At 38.6% G+C, this 21,323-nt stretch overlaps 1 long non-coding RNA gene across 2 annotated transcripts in view; it reads left to right on the forward strand.

Annotated features, from left to right (window-relative positions):
• LOC102477675 (uncharacterized) overlaps positions 1-21,323 on the forward strand; it is a 363,527-nt gene that overhangs the window by 92,909 nt on the left and 249,295 nt on the right. Inside the window, exons 1-2 of one of the 2 annotated variants that reach the window (XR_003549153.1) lie at positions 11,135-11,326; positions 17,672-17,715. This is a non-coding gene — a long non-coding RNA (uncharacterized LOC102477675). Of the gene's footprint in view, positions 1-11,134; positions 11,327-17,671; positions 17,716-21,323 lie in introns of those variants that run through there. The other variant, XR_003549152.1, reaches the window with a different exon arrangement.

Genomic DNA, 21,323 nt, shown 5'->3' on the forward strand with positions numbered 1-21,323 from the left:
GGGTGCCCGCGCAGGACCCGCCGCTGTTCGCAGCCTTCAACACTTAGAGTCTTATAGTCACTGAAATTTAAAGTATGTAGGCGGGACCTGCAGATGGCCTGATGGTTATGTTGCTGGACTCCCACATGGGTGACCACAATTCGAATTCCAGACCTGGCTGCTGGAAATTCACGCTGGTTGCCTGTGTGTGCATGCCTAGCCTGTCTCTCTGTCTCTTTGCCAAGTACACATATCCTATAGCAAAAATCTCTTTCTAAAAAAAATGTGTGTGTGTGTGTGTGTGTGTGTGTGTATAGTACCAATATTCTTGTGTGGAGAAGTATGATAGGATGATGAATAACACAATTTCAAACAAACATTTATTCTGTTGGAATAAAATGCTGTAGGAGAAGAGGAAAGGAAACACACGCTTAGGAGTAAGAAAAGAAAATAAAACATACACACTGTTGGCTGTTAAAGGAGAGCCTGTTTATGAAATTTTTAAAGGCGTGATGGTAGGTGTGGAGTACCTTGTTATTTAGATTTATTTGGTGTATTTAAGACTGATATACCAGTTTCATTTGAAGCTGGTTGCATTGACAACATGTCAGAATTTATATCTTATTTTACTATTTGAACTTATAATCGATCTATTTTTTTTTCATTTTCGGTAGAGCACACATGCACTTGCCAGAGAGTAGCAGAGAGAGAACAGAAAACACTCCCCATATCTCCCTCCTTTTAGGATTTTGGGCATGAACATATGCATGACTGGTTTATTTTTTGATCTACCATTTCTGGGACTTGAACTATGCATTTGACCATGTGGTATCCAGCTGTATTAACCACCATACCACGGAGCTGGCCCATGAACATGTTCAGAGGTTATTACTTTATTTTTTCTTGCTATAACAGAATACCAGAATACCTGGGTAATCTATAATAAATAGAAATTTGTTGGCTTATAGTTCTGGAGGCTGGGAAGTCCAGTATCAAGGGATTGGCATCTGAAAAGAACCTTCTTGCTACATCATCCCATGGTAGAAGGAAGAGGGCAAGAGAGAGAGCAAAGGGGAATGAACATGTCCTTTTATAAAACATCAGTTCCACCCAGGAGGGTGACCCCCTCATGGTCTAATCACTACTCAAAGGTCCTACTTCTTAATATTGTTACAATGACAATTAAATTTTAGCATGAGTTGTGGGGGAATAAATATGCACATCACAGCAGAGGTCAACTTGCAAATTCTAAGAGGTATATAGTGAATGGGTGATAATGTCCATTAGGGCCTACATGCTTAGCCAGAGTAAAAACGTAGAAGAGGTAGAATCTTAATACTGGATCAAAAGCATACCTACCAAAAGTATTCATGGAAAACATGGTATAACCATTTTTAAATTTTTTATTTTTAATACATTTTTTAAATTTTAGAGTAGTTTAAAATTTATAGAAAGGTTGAAAAGATGTATGTCCTGGATATTTATTCCAGTATATCTCACAAACAGATGCCCCTGTTGTTAGCATCTTATATTTCAATGGTACATTTGTCACCACTAATGCATCAATACTGATACTTTATTATTAAAGTCCATATTTTATTCTTATTTTAGTTTTTACATAACATCCTTTTTCTATTCCAGGATCACATCTAGGAGACTGCATTTCATTTATTTCTTTTGGTTCTTCTTGACTGTGACAGTCTCTCAGACTTTCCTAGTTTTTGATGACCTTAAAAATTTGAAGAGAATGGGAAAAGTATTTGTAGAATGCCTCTTAATTGGGATTTGACTGAGACTTTTAATTGTAAAAGACTGGGGCCTTGTGTCTTTTTTTTTTTTTTTGGAGAGATTTTCACTGTAGGGCACGTGCGCTCGCCAGACAGACAGAGAGAGACATAGAGACAGAAAGCGAGAAATTCCCCCCCAGGGGGGATGGTCACGCCGCAATCCCTTCTCCTCCATTCTCCTCTCGGGATCTTGGGCACGCACGCACACGCGCCCAGCGTGAGTTTTAAGCCACTGGGTCCAGGACACGAACCGTGGTCGACTACGTGGGAGACCAGCGACATAGCCATTAGGCTAACTGCTGGTTCCCGGGCCTTGTGTTTTTAAGAGCAAGACCACAGAGTCTGAGTGCCATTCTCATTACATCACATCACAGGTACACACTGTCCACTTTACTTATCACTGTTGATGCTGACCTTAATCACCTTGGTGAGGCAGTGTTTGTCAGGTGTTTTCCACTGTCAAGTTACCTTTTCCCCAAATTTTCATGGTGTAGTTTTTGAAAGGATTATGTGCCAGTCTACATGTAAGAAGTGGGAGTTACGCTCCATCTCCTTCAGTAGGGGTAACCAACTTTGCAATAATTTTAAATGTTATGTTTTTAGATTTGAGTTGGTATGGTACTTGAATAGGTGTGTGTGTGTGTGTGTGTGTGTGTGTGTGTGTGTGTTGAGTGTGTACATATATATTGTGAATGTGTCTGTGTGGACTGTATGTTGTATGTGTGCGCACCTCATTGGAAGGCCACTGAGAAGGCTGGATTAAATCTCAAGCTCTCAGCTTCCACAAGATTCAGTAAACTCAACCTTCTTATGAAAAGGAAATTTGTTGGGAGAGAAACCGGACCCATGGTGATTTGTTGTCTTTTAGACCAAAAAACTAAAGGGCTGTTAAGATAGAAACAGATCCAGTCTCTTGTCCTGATTCCCTGCCTCTTCCCAGATACCCCTCTTTCCTTTCACCTCTGTTCCCCTCTCCCTTGACATCTGTCCTGCAGCTGGCTGTACTATTTAGGACACCAGCCTGCTGCACCCAGCTCCAGGATCCTCACTGCCTCTGCATTTGGGGATTTGCTGTCCCGTCAGTAGCAAGTAGGGAGAGGCTGGCTGGTTCTGATGTAGGGAGCCCAAATACAGTTCTTGGAGGCCCATTTTCTTCTCTTAATTTCTACTTTCACCTGTGAGCTTCTGTTATTTCTGACTTTGCACCTCCAGCATTCAGGAACATGAGTGCCTGACCTGCACCTGTTGTTTGGTTCTGAAACTGGTGACAGGGCACACAAATTCTCTCACTCTAATGCTCCCAGTCGTGACTTGGCAGGCTTCAGACCTCTGTCTTCCTGGATCATGAGATACCACTGTTCGTGGACCTCCTTGTCCTTGACTGCTCCAGGACTAACTACATCCTTGAGTAATGTCCATGCGTCATATGAAGCTGGAGACCCAGATATGTGGAGGCCCAGGTGTTCACCCTTACCGTTACCTCAGAAATCATTTCCACCATGAAAACTATGCAAGATCTCCAAATGACACAATTTGACTTCATTAAACAGACCTGCTGACCCTGTTGCTTTTTGTGTGAGGTGCTGCTTCAAGCTGCTGTAAGGACAGTTCCCACTCATGGGTTATATTCCAGGTGGAGGGGACAGAGGTACCAATTCTACCCTACCAGTAGCATCAAGCTAGACCCGTAGGCCCCTTATTCTAGGGTTCTTGACTTAGAGGATGGTCAGAGGCTCAGTGTGAACAGGGAGCCAGCCCTGTGCCCTGTGCCTGGGATTGAAAAGCTTTATGAAATCCCAAATACAACCACCTATTCAATGTGAGTGTTTGTATGGTGCAATGAGGATTGTCCCCTAGGCTGCCATGTGGCTCTTCTCACTGCTGATGGATGTACAGAATTGCTTATTCTGCTTTGCTGTGCTCATTCATCTACTTCAACTCTCAGGGACAGTAACTTCCAGTATAGTAAAGAGGTGATGAGTGGGAAACTGTTGGTAACTTTACCCATTAAAATTGTTATACGCTTTTGCTCAGAGTATTTTAGGAATCTACTTGGGAAACAATTTTGATTTGAACTTCTATTTGGGGTGCATGTGTGTGCAAAGAAAATGTGCAAGGAGCCATTTTGTCCTGACTTAGTATGAAACAAGACTATCTTCATCAAATATGCCCAAACTGTTATAGCTAGGAGGGTTTTGAATTTTGAAGGAGGCATCTAATTTTATAAATGTGTTTTCAAAATGACCTTCAGATAAATTTATAGCCATGCCATCTCAGTTTCAATACCTCATATCCATGTACTATTTTTTTGAGAGATTTTTGCTATAGGGTACATGTGCTCACTAGAGAGACAGAGGAAGAAACAGAGAAATCACCCCCAAGGAAGATGACCGTACTGTAATCTCTTCTCCTCCATTCTCCTCTCACATGCACATGTGCCCACCTTGAGTTTCAAGTTGCCAGGTCTGAGACTCGAACCATGGTGGGCCATTTGGGAGTCCACCATCTTATCCACTATGCCACCTGCTGGCCCTTCCATGTACTTTTGACACGGGCATGATTCTCCTCTGAGGCCAGCCAGTTTCTATTCCAGAGCTCCAAGCAACCCTCAAAGGGCAAACATCTGCCACCAACAGAGGGTGGGACCCACCAACAATGTTGGTTGGAATGCATTGGTGGGTTTGGAAATGAAAGTTCTAGAGATTAGTTGTTTGTTTATTGCCATTTTTCATGTTATTCATAATATTTTTCTTTATGTGTGGAAGGCACAGAGTAGACTTGGTTCTGGAGGGTTCAAAAAATTGATCACTGATGAAATAAAAAGCTCCAACCATCCCAGTTCAATGATTAAAGCTGTAACTCTGTTCCTTCTCACACAGATATCTGAAATAAAACATTGAGAGAGCTGGCAAAGAGCTGGCAAAGGCCTTCCAGAAGGTGCTTTGCTTGGGCTTGCTGGAAACACTTAGAAATCTAGAAATTATGCAATTTGATAAAACCTCATTTTTGACGTTGACTTCATGATAAATGATTACCATTCTTCTAACTTGTTCTGTTTTGTATTTGTGTTTTATTTGGGCTATAGCTTAAATACAGTTAAAAAAAAATTAAAACCAAAACATGTGATCTTGTAATGGCTCCACTGGAGATCTTGCCTGTAATATGCATCAGTGCCCATGTCGGGTATGTGATGTCTCTGTTCCATCCAGGTGTCTCTCAGAAGCAGGAAATTACTTATGAACAGCTGGAATTATCTCCTCAGTTCCACAGGAAAATGGATTATGGTATTTTATGGTTATTAACCTCCTGTTATTAAGTTCTCAATACTGTTCTACTACCAGTACTGTGATTTCTTACTTGTGAATATTAAGTGTTGTTCTTCATGAGGATATGTTTTTCTTTTTATGAGCATTATGAAATCTGTATCATGAGGAGCTGGAGGAGTGAGAGTGGCATTTGGGGAACTGTGCTTGAGTAGACAGTGGCCTGATTTGTTATGTCTTCAAAGATGTGGGCATTCAGAAGTTCGGTCAGACCAAACACGTTCTCTCATCCCTCTGGAGTCCCTATCCATAGGACATCTAGGTTGATGGGGAAATGCAGATGGAGGGGAGCAGAAATGAGACAGAGCAATGGCTACAAGCAAAGAGGAAAGGAAATAAGAAAATATATAATTACCAGAGGTACAGGGACAGGGAGTTGGATTCTACCTGCCTTCACATTTCTACTATTATGACTCCCTCTACTCAACACAGAGGATACCAGATTTCTGCTTCTGAGCTTTAACTTGTAGTCCCATCAATAAGATTACTTGATATCAAGGAGCACATGGCTCCTGGTTCTTACTTTGCTAACAGCTGAAAAGCATTCCCTCAGAAGTGTTTCCTGACTCAGGGGTCCTGTGTATGTGTATTATCTGTAAATGCTCTTGGGACTAGAGCCTACTTTTATTCCTTATCCAATGGTGACATTTTCACTCATATTGAGACCTCTGGGAAATGCCTTTTTCTCTTTTGATGTGGTAAAGGCAATTCTTATTAGCATTTCTTTCTTTCTTGTTTCTCTCTTCTTTTCTTTTTTCTTTCCTTCTTCTTCTTTTTTTTCTTTTAGTTTTTGCCAGAGAGCATGTACACACCCCAGAGAGAAACAGAAAGAAAGAATGAGGGAGAGAGAAAGCACCCCCATTTGGGGGATGGTCATGCCAGAGTCCCTTTTCCATTTCTTCCTCCTGTTGGGATTTTGAGTATGCACACACATACGTCTGGTGTGTTCCTTCAAGCCACTGGGTCTGAGACTTGACCTGTGCAATTGGCCATGTAGGATCTGGCTGCCTTAACCACCACATTATGTTCTGGTCCAGCATTTCCGTTTCTAACTTGGTAACAGGAAGATTTTTTTCTGTTTTTCAGTTGCTAAGCTGAAAATCTTATAATTACCACATAAAACTTGAGAACTCTCCACTGCATTGTAAGCTGGAGGCAGCGCAAAGCTTCCAAGGAAATGTGTATGAGCTGTGTACCTTGTGAGGAGGGAGGCTGCTTAGGGGTTAAGAATAAACCCATCGACGTTGGTCTGGGTGGGCCAGCATGTGTCCCATTCTCAAGGATAACCAAAGAGGAAGGTATGCCCTAGGCTGGGGATTCTCCCACAGGGATGAGTCTGGGAAAGCACTCTCAGGGGATCGGCTGGCTGTGAGATCCAAAACACATTGGTGCTAAAAGAGAAATGCATTATAATCATATTCTGGCATGGATGAATATGTCAACAAGAGAAAAATTCTGTTTCCTTTCCTTTCTATGAGACCAGCAATGTTTTTCAAAATCTTATATCCTAAACAGAGAAAAAAGACACCACTGTAGATTTATTGATTGACTGATTGATTCATTCATTCACCAAATATTCCTTGAATGTCTACTCTATGTCAGATACTGCTAGCACAATTAACGAAAGACACTTTGTTTCCACCATAACCAAACTACATCAGTAGGGGAAAGACAGATATTAAACAAATAATTATGTGAGTCATAATTTAATTATAGTTGGAATAAGCACATTAGAAGAAATTATCTCAAAGATATAATGGGGAACTGAGGACATTTTTCTGCGTTATTTAAAAATAGAGGTCAATACCAGACACCCATCTCTAAGAAGAATGGGTTCAGCAAGGCACCCTAATGTCTGAGAAGAGGTTGGTTTCATGACATTGAGACAGCTTTACTTGGTCATTATGCACAGTGACTGAGAAGCAGGTGCTGTGAGGGTCTAGTCTTCCCCTGAATGTTGTCACTGGGACTGTATGATTTGCATGCTTGCAAACATTTTGTTTGGGGATCTCCCACGTGAGTGGCACATCAAGTTTTGTTGATTTTCCAATCAAACTAATTAGGAGAGGTGGCTCTTCCAGGTAAATCATATCATCACCACATTGATGTTGAACATGTCTCCTTGGAGGGTATGAAGTACTTAGGAAATAACATCAAGTCCAAGCTGTTCTCCCAAAATAAATACAAACTGATTGCCACCTGCTTCAAAAATCACAGTTGATAATGTTATGACAGAAAGAGAATTTATTTCCATATTAATTTCTTTTGGAAAATAGATTGGAAAGATCTTGATCCTATAATCCTTTATGAACAAGGAGACTCTGATAAAATGTGTTAGATGATGTAATAGCAAAGCATTGTTGGTGGATGAACAGCAATCGTGGTCCATGGGCTAGGGGCTGCTGGTCTTTCTTTTTTTTTTTTTTTTTTTACATGCAAGAACTCATGGTCCATGGGCTAGGGGCTGCTGGTCTTTCTGTACAGATGGAGGCAAGACTTTGTGGGAAGAGAAGCAAGCTCTCAGATTATAACAGGGACAAATTATTTTTAATCTTATTATCCTCATGCTAGCAGTGTCTGACATGTAGTAGTCACTCAAGGAATGTTTGGTGAATGAATAAATATCAGTCAATCAATTAATGTTGTACAGTAATGTCTATTTTTCTCTGCTTGGGTTATTAGATTTTGAAAAAACATTCTTAGTCTCATCATAAAAGCCAGTCTCCCAAAGTGGCTGGATAGTGTATTCTTTTTTTTTCTGGAAAGAAGGTACATTTTAAACCATACTTCCAATCCACAAATGAATTACATTTTCATTTCAGGGAATAGTGCAGTCACAGGGAATTTTTAAAAGCTGGAAAGAACCTTGAAATAATTGCCTACAATTCTTTTCTTTCCTACAGAGAGCTGCAAAGTTGGGAGAATAAAGCTGACCAGTAGAGGGGCTGAGATTCAGGCCCAGCTACCTTTCCTTTCTTGCCATGTCCACATTTTTTTTTTTTTTGTCAGTTCCTTCTAAAAACTCCTTTATTTTTTTCTTTTAAAGTGAAATTTAATATCAGTTTTTTTGCAGGGAAAAGCAGAGAGGTTTGAGGCCCAGATCTAGGGCAACTCTGAAGAAACCCCCAACTCAGATCAGGCTTCACTCCCAGCCTGGCCCCTATAGGCCCTGCACTGCCCCCTGGGGGCCCACACCTGTCAATACCTGTCTCTGCATATGCACCAGGAGTACAGGTGTATGTTGGGTCTTGGAAATCATTTTGTCCACCGACCCAGAGAGAGGTTTCCAGAACTATGTTTACATAGGATAAGGCCCTGAGAAGCATGAGTGGGTAGCAAGATTTTCATGTTTGCCAACTTCATCCAGAGAAGGTTTTGTTCAGTCATGGAGGTCATGTCTCAGACCAGTGGTCAAATGTAGGTGCTGGTACAATTGAGTGATCCTAGACTCCCGCCTCTGACACAGGCCTGCTGTTCCTGATGTTGGTGACAGCCCGTAAGGGGCTCAGTCTCAGCAGAAGGAGTCCATATTCACAAATAGTTCCACTTCTCCTGGGCCTTCACCTCTCTCTTATTTGAATGAGTTTATATAGGGGGAAATACTATATTTATATAATAGAACCTTCCCCCTGAATTTATTATATAAAAAACTCTAAAAATACAAAAAACTCCATAGATTTCTATCATCTGACTCAATAGTAATAAAGAGACCAGAAACCCTGTAGATACTAACTCATGTTTTTGAAATATCCCACAGTGGACACAGAGAGAGGGGACCTCCTATGGGAATTCATTATAAGCAGCCTTCTGAAACTAGAATTTTTAACCTCATTAATGACATGGAGTATCTTCTAAGCTTGGCTTCCCTTGTAGGAGCTGAAGTTTCTTCTATGGTGTAGCTCATCCATGGGATCCTCTACACCTCCCTGCAGGATCGGACTGTTGCATCTATACATTGTATGGTCCTCTCAGTTAAATCTGTGATTTAAAAATGAGGTAGACTTTAACATATGATACACTTCCTAATATCATTACAGTGACCTACCATGGTGTTTTCTGCTCATAAACCTAGAATATGTTCCATTACCTCCTGAACTGTAGAGCAAAGTTTCAACATAGCAGCTGGGGGTTCTCTCTAGTCCAGACTCAGTCTTCCGGTCCTGCTTGCCTCTCAAATTGTGCCCTTGGGTTGCCTTTGCTCTTTCAGTTTCATCTGCCTGGAAGCCTCTCTTCCCCTCTAACTTTCACATATACCACCTTGAAACCATGACTATCTCCAAGGCTATTCCACTGAGGGACACATTTCTGCTCAATCCCATGTGCTCTGGCCTGGGCATCTTGGTTTTCATCTCTCCTTACTCTGAACTCCCACAAAAAATCATTCATTCATTTATTTATTCAAACATGCACCTATCTTCTGTTATGTGCTGTTACTTTGATAGACTGCAGAAATTAAAGTTATGGTCCTCAGGAGGTTCTATTGCTGCCAATCTTGCTGAAAGAATCATTAATATATCCTGTCCTAACTTTCTCCCTTCCTGCTTCCTTCTTTGTTCTCTCCAGCTCATTCTACTCCCACTCCTTCCCCTCTCAGCTGTCCTTGCTCACGACTTCATACCAGCCTACCTCAGTGCCTCCAACTCACCCAGCTCCTTTTTGTTTGGGAGACTTTCCATCTGCTTAACCCTCTATTTGGAAGGTTCTGTGTTTACCATGCTTCTAACCCCTTGGCTCAGAAGTTTCAGCTTAAATGTCACTTCCAAAGGCAATGTTAAATGCTTCCAAGATACATTTATATGCAATTTGCTAGAGTTTTATAGCAGCTATCACCATTAAAAGCAAACCATTTTTTGTGCAAGTATTTTTATCTCCTCTCTGCCTCACTTGCTAGGTTGTAAACGTATACAAGGGAGTGTGTGGGCTTGTTTACTGATATATTCCCAAGCCAAGGGTTGGGCTCAACATAGAAGTGATCCAATTGAAAAACTTGACAATGGAAAGGCTGGTGAACTGAAGGATATCATCTCACCTTGCTCAGAGCTCTAACTGCATTATGTAGCACACTAGATGTGTCAGGACCTGTGTTATTCTCCCTTCCTGCTGTCCGATCCTTCAGTGTTCCTCTTATTTACCGAGCTTGCCTTGCTCACCTAAGGAAGGCAAGGAGTATTTTTGGTGTTTTGACATCTCCATGCAAACATTCTTGCTATAGCCTTGAGGCTTTTGTGGCACTCACAGTGTGACAAGATTTTATGAAATTTGCCATTTACTCCCCTTTTCTCCTGGTGACCATCAGAAAGAGAGTTTTCTTTTTAAAGTTTATGGCCTCAGTGGTTCGACTGCAGTTATAGTGCCCCTAACAGCTGTTACTCCTTGCAACAGTGGATCAGAAATGAAGCTCAGCTCTGACTTAATGGAAATTGTCCCTTGAAAGGTTTGCATTTGGAACATTTATTCTCCATTAATTTCAAGTACTAGTCTCTAAATTGAGCAAAACAGTCTCTGTCTTTCTTTTTAGTTGCAGGTTTTAGCTGACAAATGTATGCCAGGGTTGCCGACTTGATTGCAGGCATTGTAATATGCAGATTCCAGAGAAATGTGCTCATCTGTCCAACTCACATCATTCCAGTGGATTCTAGACCCCATCAAGCTTAATCCATGCTGGAGTGCTAGCTAAGTACATCATGAAGCCCTGTCAAGATAAAGCAGACAGCACACTTTAATTGCTTGAGCAGACACTGAGTGAAAAGAATCTTCTGGGGGAGAAGCCAGAAGATCTTACCCTAATGAGGATGGAGGTGTCCAAAGAGCCTCTTATTCTACATATTCCTCCTTTCCACGAAAGGGGGTCTCTTATTGCATATTCTGACTTTGGGGTCAGAGGTAACTATAGGACTTCTCCATCTCATGGACTGGATTGTAATCTAGTTGGTAGTAGAGATTTAAAGTTGTGTGTATTAAGATTCTTTACAAAGACAGTACAATAGGATATATACATAGATATATCAGAAGTTTTTCTTTCTTTCCTTTTTAGGAGAACGGGCTCACTCAATTATGGCTACTGAGAATTCCCATCTTGCGACAGACCATCTGTAAGATAGAGATGCTGGAATGTTAGGATGAATGGGTCAGTCCAAGATCAAAGGCCTCAGAGACAGGGAAGCTTATGATATAACTCTCAGTCCAAAACCAAAAACCTGAGTGGTCACTGGTGTGAGTCCTAGAGTCCACAGGCAGGTGAGCCTTGGGTTCTGATGTCTAAGACAGCAGAGGAAGTATATTCTGCTCTCTTAAGAGACCGATCCTTCTTCTGTATTGATTCTCTCTAGGTTTTTTCTTGATTGGTGTCTGCCCACATTGGGGGTGGGTATGCCCCACCTAATTTACTCAGACTCATATGTCAGTCTCTTTTGGAAGCACTCCCATAGACATATCTAAAGTAATGATTTTTCAGGTTTCTAGGTGATTCTTAGCACAGTCAAATTGATGCCCAAAACTATCACATAGAGATTTCATATAAATTGAGAAAATGCCAACTAGTGCTTCATGATCAAAGAACACAGGTGGTGGGGCACTGATATATAACCTGCCTAAGAATACACAGTGAAGTAATGGTGGACATGATTTTTATGTCACGGGTTCTGAAAGCGTCACTTAAAAGAACAGATAAAGTTATACTCAATATTCAGTGCTCTCTCAGTATTTACTCCCACCTAATCTCCATTTTTTTCCAATCCTGTTCCAGGAATTTTTTGGTGTTATTTGTTCCTTCTTTCTGATTCCCTTAACCAGCAAGGGAAATATCCTGACTTCTTTAATTATAATGCCTCACTTTTTCCTAGTTCTATTTCCTTTTTCTTCTTCTTCTTCTTTTTTTTGTTGTGATGAAGAAAAGTATAGCTTTATTGCAATGCACAAAGTAAGGAGAATGGGTAGCTCATGCTGAAAAGACCTGGTTATTCTGAGGTGTTCCCCATATGTGTTTTTAAGGTCCAAATTAGGGGTAGAGGGCCCTGGCACATGATCAGTTCAATGATTGGTTCAAGAGGGCAAGATCATTTCATGGGTATTCTTGATTGGTGAGGTCGATAATCAAATTTCTGTTCAGATCTCTTAAGCCATTCAGCCTGGGGTTTTTGATGTCTTCTTACAAAGAGTATCCTATTGGTATTGTCTTTGTAAGTAGTGACTGTGTTTCAGTCACTACTTTCTCTTTCTTTATAATCATCACTGAGTCCTCAGACACTGTGATCAGGGTATGCTACTGTAATGACTGTAAAGTTGCTTAGTATTTTTCAACTATAAATAGCTAATATATAATATCTTGTCTGCTGAAGGTGTGAAAGGCTTTAGTCAAATCTTTGATATTAGAGATTTTTGAAAGATAGTTTTATGTGAAACATTGTTCTATTTACTAGTTATTGAATTATTTTCTTTCTTTTTTAGTCAATTTTGTTCTCTTCTACATTATTACGAAATGTTTTCATGAATATTTAATAATATTGTCCTGGGAGCTGGAAAATGGAGCAGCACTAAAATGCAATGCTCTACAAGGCTGACTCACATAAGAGGGTTCTCGGTTCACATTCAGAGACTCCCTGAGTGTGCTGGACATGTGAGTGCCAGTGATCCAGGGCTGGCATAAGATTGGCATTGGATTGAGGTATCAAGACCTTGTCTCTTTGACTCTCTCTCTCTCTCTCTGTCTCTCTTTTTCAGGGAAGAAATAAACTATTGTGTTGATTCTGACTCTATTGAGGTATCAAGACCTTGTCTCTTTGACTCTCTCTCTCTCTCTGTCTCTCTTTTTCAGGGAAGAAATAAACTTAAACTATTGTGTTGACTCTGACTCTGTGGTCATCAGATTCAACAGACAGTCCTTTTTGGCCTTTTCTTTTATTTCTGTATCCATGTGCTTTCACATTGGCTTTTACTTTTGTCTGTTGGCAAGTTATAAAGGGCCACCTTTGTGTTCAACCATTGTGCTTCCATAAACTGAAATATCGTATCTTCCAGCACTACAGAAAGCAAAAAGGACATTTGTAGGAAAAAAGTCAATGTCACACACCATTTAAATTCTTAGACTGGATCTTTAGTGACTTGTTTCTTTTGGAAAATAAAAGTCACCACATTTGTATATTTAAAGTAGGAATATGTTTAAATGATTACAAACCAGATGCATTTGCAAATCTTTCAAGAGCAACAGCTCCATCAAGAAAGTGCTTAAATAAAAAATAAATTATTGCAATTTTCAGGTTGAGTAATAAAGTGTGTATAATTGCAGTGGCTCATATATGCATTTAATGAAGTATATCTATCTTCTTGCAGGAGCTCCACCAATCAATTTGTGATTAAGTAAATGTAATGAGGAAACAAACACTGTTCTACATGGTTTAAAATCCCAAAGCATTTCTTAATACTTTATGTCAATCAGCATATAGTTAGTGTCATCTGTTTGCTAAGTGCCAAGGTCCAGCTATACTCCAGGGAGCCTAGAGTGAAGTAGGGAAGAAAGGATGGCATACATGGAGTTGGTATCACATGACCTGTGGCCTTGTGATTGGGACTGAGAGTTTGGGGAGGTAGGTGGTCCTGGGTTTAAATCTCAACTTCTCTTCTGCTGGCTATTTGAAGAAATATCCCGAACCCTTTGAACTTTGTTATGTGAATTAAATGGGAATGGCAATTATAATAATCAGGTGTACAGACCAGGGTCATCATTAAGTTTTTAAAGGCATTTAAAACATTCATTGTGATGCTCCTGTGGCTGCTGCTGATTCTAGCTAATTATTTAGCAGTTATTGAGCACCAATATTCAATAATTTGTAATCTTACAGATACAGACAGAATTGGGGAAGATATGGTGAGGTTTGAGGAAGAATTTAAGGGTATGTCAGATTCAAAAAGGTAGAAGAGAAGGCATTTTGTATCTTATTTTTCACACCTTGTTATTTAGTCCCCTTACTTCATCCTTCTGTAGATTGATTTAATTTTGTAACTGTTAGAAATGTTTAAATAACTTTATGTGCATAATTTATAAAATTAGTTGTAACCTAATGATGTTATATGTGCACTTAGTATTTGAGCAGTGTTCCAAACTGCTCTTCAGGAGACCTTTCCAAATATTTCAAGTCCTTATCTTGCATTTTTCAGAAAACAGAAGGAGTCACAGAACTCTCTCCTCTTCCATTTTTCTTATATGACTGGTTTCTTTCAGATTTCTCTCAAAACTTTCTGGAAAATCTCCTCCCTGAAGCCCTGTCCTTGTATCTTGAGTTGGTTTCAGAAACTCCTGCTAAGAGAGCAGAGTAAGGGAGCAGAAAAAAAACAGTGAAAGAGAGAGCAGTTTCTCTGTGGCTGGTGATAAGAGGGCAAATTTGGGCAACACTTTTATACATCTGTATAGAAGTCTGTCTATATGCCTGAGTAGCACATGACATACTGCCTAGTTAGCCTAAAAGACTGGCCCTTCTAAACATCTAAATAGTACCTCTGTGGACATCAAAGGCCAGGGATATACAGCACTGCTACCAATGATTTCTAGTGGAGTAAGGACAGTCTACTTGATCCCTTGGGCACCTCCATCCTGCAACGATGATGCATGCAGAGCTGTACTGTTCTAGTGACATGCATTGCCCCTCAGAGCCAAGCTACTCTGAAGGGATATCCTACCTCACACTGCAAACCTGTCCCTGTCTCACTCTACTTCTTTCCTGTGGTTAGAAATTTAAGAAAACGTAATTAAGGGTCTTTATATCTCCCTTTGATCTGTGCTATACCTGTCTTGTTCTCCATTGCTGATGTTCACTCTTTTCTTTCTTCTCTCAGTTATTTTCCTTTTCTATTCTCTTTCTTTACCTGTATATTTTTTTCTAGATCCCTCTGAAATCCCACATCTATTACCAGTAATGAGAGTGAACAGTTTAGTTTTGCTTACTGGCTGGTATATATACACAATCTTTAAATCATTGGCTATGTTTATTCTCAAGAGATACTGCACTCACTGTAGTCTCTGAGACTCAGAGAAATTCCTGGCAATCAAGGTTCTCTGTAGATCCTATGGAGAAGCAAGTTAAGTCTTGACTTCTAACTTCTGGCTGTAAATGTTTCTGACATTCAGTAATGGAACAGTTTAATGCTGTGCAAAGTCTGAGACTGGTGTAGAAAAGAGAGTCATACAGAATTCAAAATGTATTATCAAAAGTCAACTGTGAGCTAATTCTAGGTGTCCAGTATCACTATTAGTCAAATGAAACAGTCGAACAGGAGTGAATGGCATCCAGAGAGACCCATAATCTAATGCTTTCTTAATGCTATTCAATGCATCATTTAACATTCATGACATTTCTGTTATCAGTTTTAGCAGTATGTGAGAACCATTGCAACCTGGGAAGGGGTTTGATAGGGCTCTGTTGATTTAAGTTAACTGTGAGATATCCAAATGAAAGGTGGAAAAGCAGGACAAACTCCATAGAGCTAAGTGCTAGATACACACATAGGGATTAGAGGTTCTCCCAGAAAAAGAAGAGTAGCAAAGACAAAAGACTGAGGAATAATTTAGAAAGGAGAGAGAAAAAAAGTCATATGGTACAGTGACTATGTTTCATGAAATAGTGTATCTTTGGACAAATTATGTATAACATATATGATAGGTATAAAGTAATATTACTGAACCAAACCTTCAGATACCCACCACCCAATTTGTGAATTTGTGAAAGAACATTAGTGATTCTTTGAAGCCTGCTGTGGGCTTCTCCCTCATAGTATCATCTTCCCTTTCTGTTTGAGATCATCACTGAGTTGTTTTGTGGTTATCAATCATTGCTGCTCTTTATTTTTTTATTACATGTGTACCCATTTCTAAACAACATTTTGCTTAGTTTTATAAAATTGTGGACTTATCAATACATAGTTATAATCATACTGTATGCATTCTTTTGTGACTTGCTTTCATGCTTAATACTTTTTAATTTTAAAATTTTTATTTTATACATTTAATCACTATACATCACTTAGTATGTGAACTGAAATTATCCAACATGAATACACTTGAGATTCATCATGGTAATGAATGAAAGAAACTAAGGCACACCCATTTTAACATTCTATTACATAGAGATTAAATTGTTTATATAGTCCTCTGTCAGTGCATTATGTTTGGGTTTTTGGTATTACAAAATGCTTCTTTAGATATTTTGGACTTTTCTCTTGGTCTATAAAAGCAAATATTTGATATATAAATGATATATTTACACACACACATATGTGTGGTATAGGGTATTCAGATCTTCCATTGTAAAGAGATAATGACAATTTGTTTTCAAAGTAGCTGCACTCTTTTTTTAAATTTCATTTTCTTTTATACATTTGATCATGCTATTTAGCTTACAAAGTGAATATTTTAACATGTGAACATTTCTCCCTAGTCCAGTTGATAAAACTATAAAATTATATTCAACAGATAATACCACATTTCTTTGTCCCATTAATGCTTTGTTTCTCTATTTTCCTTCTAAATGTCCTTTCTCAGACTCTACTCTTTCACACACGCTGTATCTGGTGTTCACATCCATTTACTGTGTTTCTATAATTTTTAGTCAATCAGTTTCAGTCATAGAGTGCAGACACTTGGTATATATTAAGTGGGGAACATACAATGTCTCTCCTTCATGGCCTGGCTTGCTTCACTTAGCAGTAAATCTTCCATATTCTCTTTTACAGTCCCATCAGAAATTCTATTTCTCCTCCGACCTGTCAGAGTTGTTACTGTAAGACTTTCTAGTTTTCCCTCAACTGGAGGGTATAAAATGGTGTTTCATAGTGTTTTGGCTACCCATTCTCATGATTATTAGTGAGGCTGAGAGCATGTTTTCATATATTTATTGATTATTCAATGTTCATTTTTTAAAAAAAGTTCTGTTTGAGATTTTTGCTTGCTTTTCTCTCGCATTGATTATAGTTTTGTATTGATTTTAGTGTTTCTTATATATTTTGCATAGTTTTGTTGTTTTTTTAAATTGTTGCAATTATAAAACACACCATTTATGTTTTATCAGCAGATATTTATTTGAACATAATCATATTTATCTACTTTATCTTTGTGTTTCTTTGGCTTGTTTAAAAGTCATTTTGAACTTTAAATTCATAAAGCTATTACTCTCATTTTTTTCTAAAGTTTTTATAGTTTTGCCTTTCATATTTAAGTCTATTGTCATCAGGGACTGGCTTTCAAAAAGGTAAGAGTGATGCTGTGTGTAGAGTACAAAAACTGCCCCTAATTCATTTCATACTTACCATATAGCATTTCATTATATAAATCAGGCAATTTATTTATTCATTATTCTGTTATTGTAAGGTATCTGAGTTTATTTTTAGTTCAGGACAATGTTGAATGAACATCTTTGAATTTTTTTTAATGGTTCATGTGCATAAGCATACCTGTTGAGAATACAGGTAGTAACATTCTTGGACCATAGGGCACTATGCTTTCGATCTTAGTAGGTGATACTAAATGACTTTCCTGAGTGCTTGTAACTATTAAACCTCTACCAGAAGTGTTCATGAATTCATATTTTTTTTCAGATCAACATTTGGTACTATGATCCTCTTTCATGTCAGCCCTTTTGGTGAGTGAACAGTGATTTTAGTTTACATTTACGTCTATTAATGTTGTTCGATGTTTTTTATATGTTTAATTGCAACTTGAATATTTTCTTTAGTTTATTGTTCATTTCCCACTTTTTTGGTTCCGTTAACTATCATTTTTGTATTGTTTTGTATGAGTTTTTTAGGAAACTGGCTGGTTATGCATATTGCTGATGTCTTATTTATCAGATTGTCTTTTATTTTTCATTCTCCTAATAATGCCTTTCAATGAATGGAAGTTCCTATTTTTAAGATCATTGTGCTTTATCAATTTCTTTTCTGTTAATGATTTTTATTTCCTGTTGAGAATTTTCTCCACTTTGAGTCATGAAAATACTGTCATTTTATTTTCTGAAAGTTTTAATTTTTTCTTTTCACATTTAGATCTACATTCCAATCAACCCTGTATCGCATTATTAAAATGCCATCCCTTCCTCATGGCTCTACAGTGTCATTTTGTTATAAACTAGGTGTCTGTATATGCTGTACTTTTGTGTGTCTTTTATGGACTTTTTATTCTATTCCATTGGTATGTGTTTCCTTATGTCAGTATCAGTTTCTATTAAGTACATTAGCTTTATAGTCAATCTTGTTATATGGTAGAGCAAACTATCCCAGATAATTCTTCTTCAAGACAATCTTGCTGGTTCTGGGTCCTTTTCATTTCCATCTTGGACTAAGCTCGTTAAGTGCAACAGAAAAGTGGGAAGACATTTGCTGTCACACTCAGAGTCAAGGCCATAATACTTGTTTCCTTTGAAAACACTGTCTGAAAGAAAATTGAGCCATTTTTGTCAACTTGTGTTGAACTCTGATTAAACAGCCTGGAAAAGCCATAAAAGATGTGTTGTCTTATGCTAATATGTCTAATAACAAGAACTATGACAGGAGTTTGCCAGAACCACAACCTTGCACAAAGACCACTGCAACCTGACACAGAGCCTAGTTCTACAAGGACATCTGCCCGGAGATTACTGATCTGATCCTAAACTCATGCCACCCTTGTTATTCATCCTAGTAGTTAACACTCACTGTCCTAAAACAATTTATTTAATCATCTCTCCCTCCCTCCCCTTCTGCTTATGGTTTTTGCCTGCTGAAATATTGTGAGACCTTGAGGTGAATGTGCTTGACAACCTAAAGGTGTCCATCCAGGCTATATATCATATTTTCTGAAAGTTTTAATTTTTTCTTTTCACATTTAGATCTACATTCCAATCAACCCTGTATCGCATTATTAAAATGCCATCCCTTCCTCATGGCTCTACAGTGTCATTTTGTTATAAACTAGGTGTCTGTATATGCTGTACTTTTGTGTGTCTTTTATGGACTTTTTATTCTATTCCATTGGTATGTGTTTCCTTATGTCAGTATCAGTTTCTATTAAGTACATTAGCTTTATAGTCAATCTTGTTATATGGTAGAGCAAACTATCCCAGATAATTCTTCTTCAAGACAATCTTGCTGGTTCTGGGTCCTTTTCATTTCCATCTTGGACTAAGCTCGGTAAGTGCAACAGAAAAGTGGGAAGACATTTGCTGTCACACTCAGAGTCAAGGCCATAATACTTGTTTCCTTTGAAAACACTGTCTGAAAGAAAATTGAGCCATTTTTGTCAACTTGTGTTGAACTCTGATTAAACAGCCTGGAAAAGCCATAAAAGATGTGTTGTCTTATGCTAATATGTCTAATAACAAGAACTATGACAGGAGTTTGCCAGAACCACAACCTTGCACAAAGACCACTGCAACCTGACACAGAGCCTAGTTCTACAAGGACATCTGCCCGGAGATTACTGATCTGATCCTAAACTCATGCCACCCTTGTTATTCATCCTAGTAGTTAACACTCACTGTCCTAAAACAATTTATTTAATCATCTCTCCCTCCCTCCCCTTCTGCTTATGGTTTTTGCCTGCTGAAATATTGTGAGACCTTGAGGTGAATGTGCATGACAACCTAAATGTGTCCATCCAGGCTATATATCAGGTGCTGTCCTCAACCTTATGCTCAAATAAAGTCCTTTTGCTTTACCCATTTCATCTCAGTTTATGTCTTAGGTTGATACCTTCTGGTTCGGGAACTTAAAATTTATTTTTATTTTCTGAGAGGGTATAGTTTTTAGAGGCTCTGGTTTTATCTGTTGTCACTCTGCAGGGATGGAACATCAAGCACTGAGTCACTGGAGATTGTTCTGTGATTGTCAGTATCTACCTGATGTAGCTCTCACCTAATTTCAAATATTGACTTTGTTTATAACCTCTGACTTTTTTCTTAAAAAATTTATTTGTGCTTATTTTTGCACATTTGAAACAAAGTCTCATATATTTTCAACATCTTTTTAAATGCCAGAAATCACAGCAGAGAGAGAGAGAAAGAGGGAAAATCACCCCCAATGGGGCATGCTTATATTAACAGTACTTTCTCTTCTGTTTCTCTATTCTGTAGGAATTTGGGGCATGCATGTACACATGCCCTGCATGTTTTTTCAAGCTACCAGGGTCAGAATTTGAACCATGGGTTAGCCATGTAGGCTCTGACTTCCTTAACCATTAGACTATGGGGTTGGCTCACTGGCATTTTTATATACTTTTTATTAGTAGAACTATTTTTGTGACATTTTGTTTTGTGTTAACTTAGCTAAGTTAACTTAGAAGTAATTCCATAATCTTTTTTTGTGTGATTATTGAATAGAATTGTCCAAAAGGAAAAGTTGCATGAAATTTTAGAAGGTAGAGGTAGAGTGGCAGCCATTGCTGTTGGAAGATCATCATGGTCAGATTCAGTCAGAGACAGATATGGATGATCTAGCAGCTGCAGACTTGTCCTCACTCTCCTTTGTTTCAGGTTCAGCTCTTATTCCTTACTGTTAGCTCTGATGGACAACAGTGACCAACAGTCACTGTAGGTCCTCCATGGGACAGAAGTTTCAGCTTTCTATGTACTTTGCCACTGGCTTCCCTTTGTGGTCCCACTTGGACAGGATATATCTGGGTTCCCAGACAGTTGTTCTTGAAAACAATATTCCTAAAGGAGGGCTGGCTACTCCCTTCCCTGATCATCCATTTCTGCAGTGTACACAACTAAGAACTAATGCAAATAATAAATCTGCTGGTCCACAATAGTTATAATGTTCCTGCTTCCCAGACTAAAGATTTCTCAGGTATTTATTCTGTGCTATATTGCCCCAACAGAAATTCTAATGCATGGATTTATACATGTTGGGAATTAATGGACTTGTTTGAAAATGTGATATGACTTAAAGATCTTCACCTTAGAAAAATAGTCAAAAGCATATAGCAATAAAATTTCGCCTAAATTTTAGGAATCATATGTAAAGAATATTTGATAAATTGTTGGAGGCAAATGACTTTGACTATTGTCTAATAATAAAATTATAGAAAATAAGCCAATTTTGCCATGAAGTGGTATATGTACTGTATTGTATATGTAATGTATTTGAATTTATAAAAAAAAAAAAATTGCTAGAGGTCACATGTGCTTGCCAGAGAGAGAGAGAGAGACAGAGACAATGAGAGGGAAGGTGAGAAATCACCCCCCAGGGGGCATGGTCATGCCGCAATCCCTTC

This window comes from Tupaia chinensis, unplaced genomic scaffold (genome assembly GCF_000334495.1).
Source record: "Tupaia chinensis unplaced genomic scaffold, TupChi_1.0 Scaffold000197_1, whole genome shotgun sequence".
NCBI classification, from domain to species: Eukaryota; Metazoa; Chordata; class Mammalia; order Scandentia; family Tupaiidae; genus Tupaia; species Tupaia belangeri.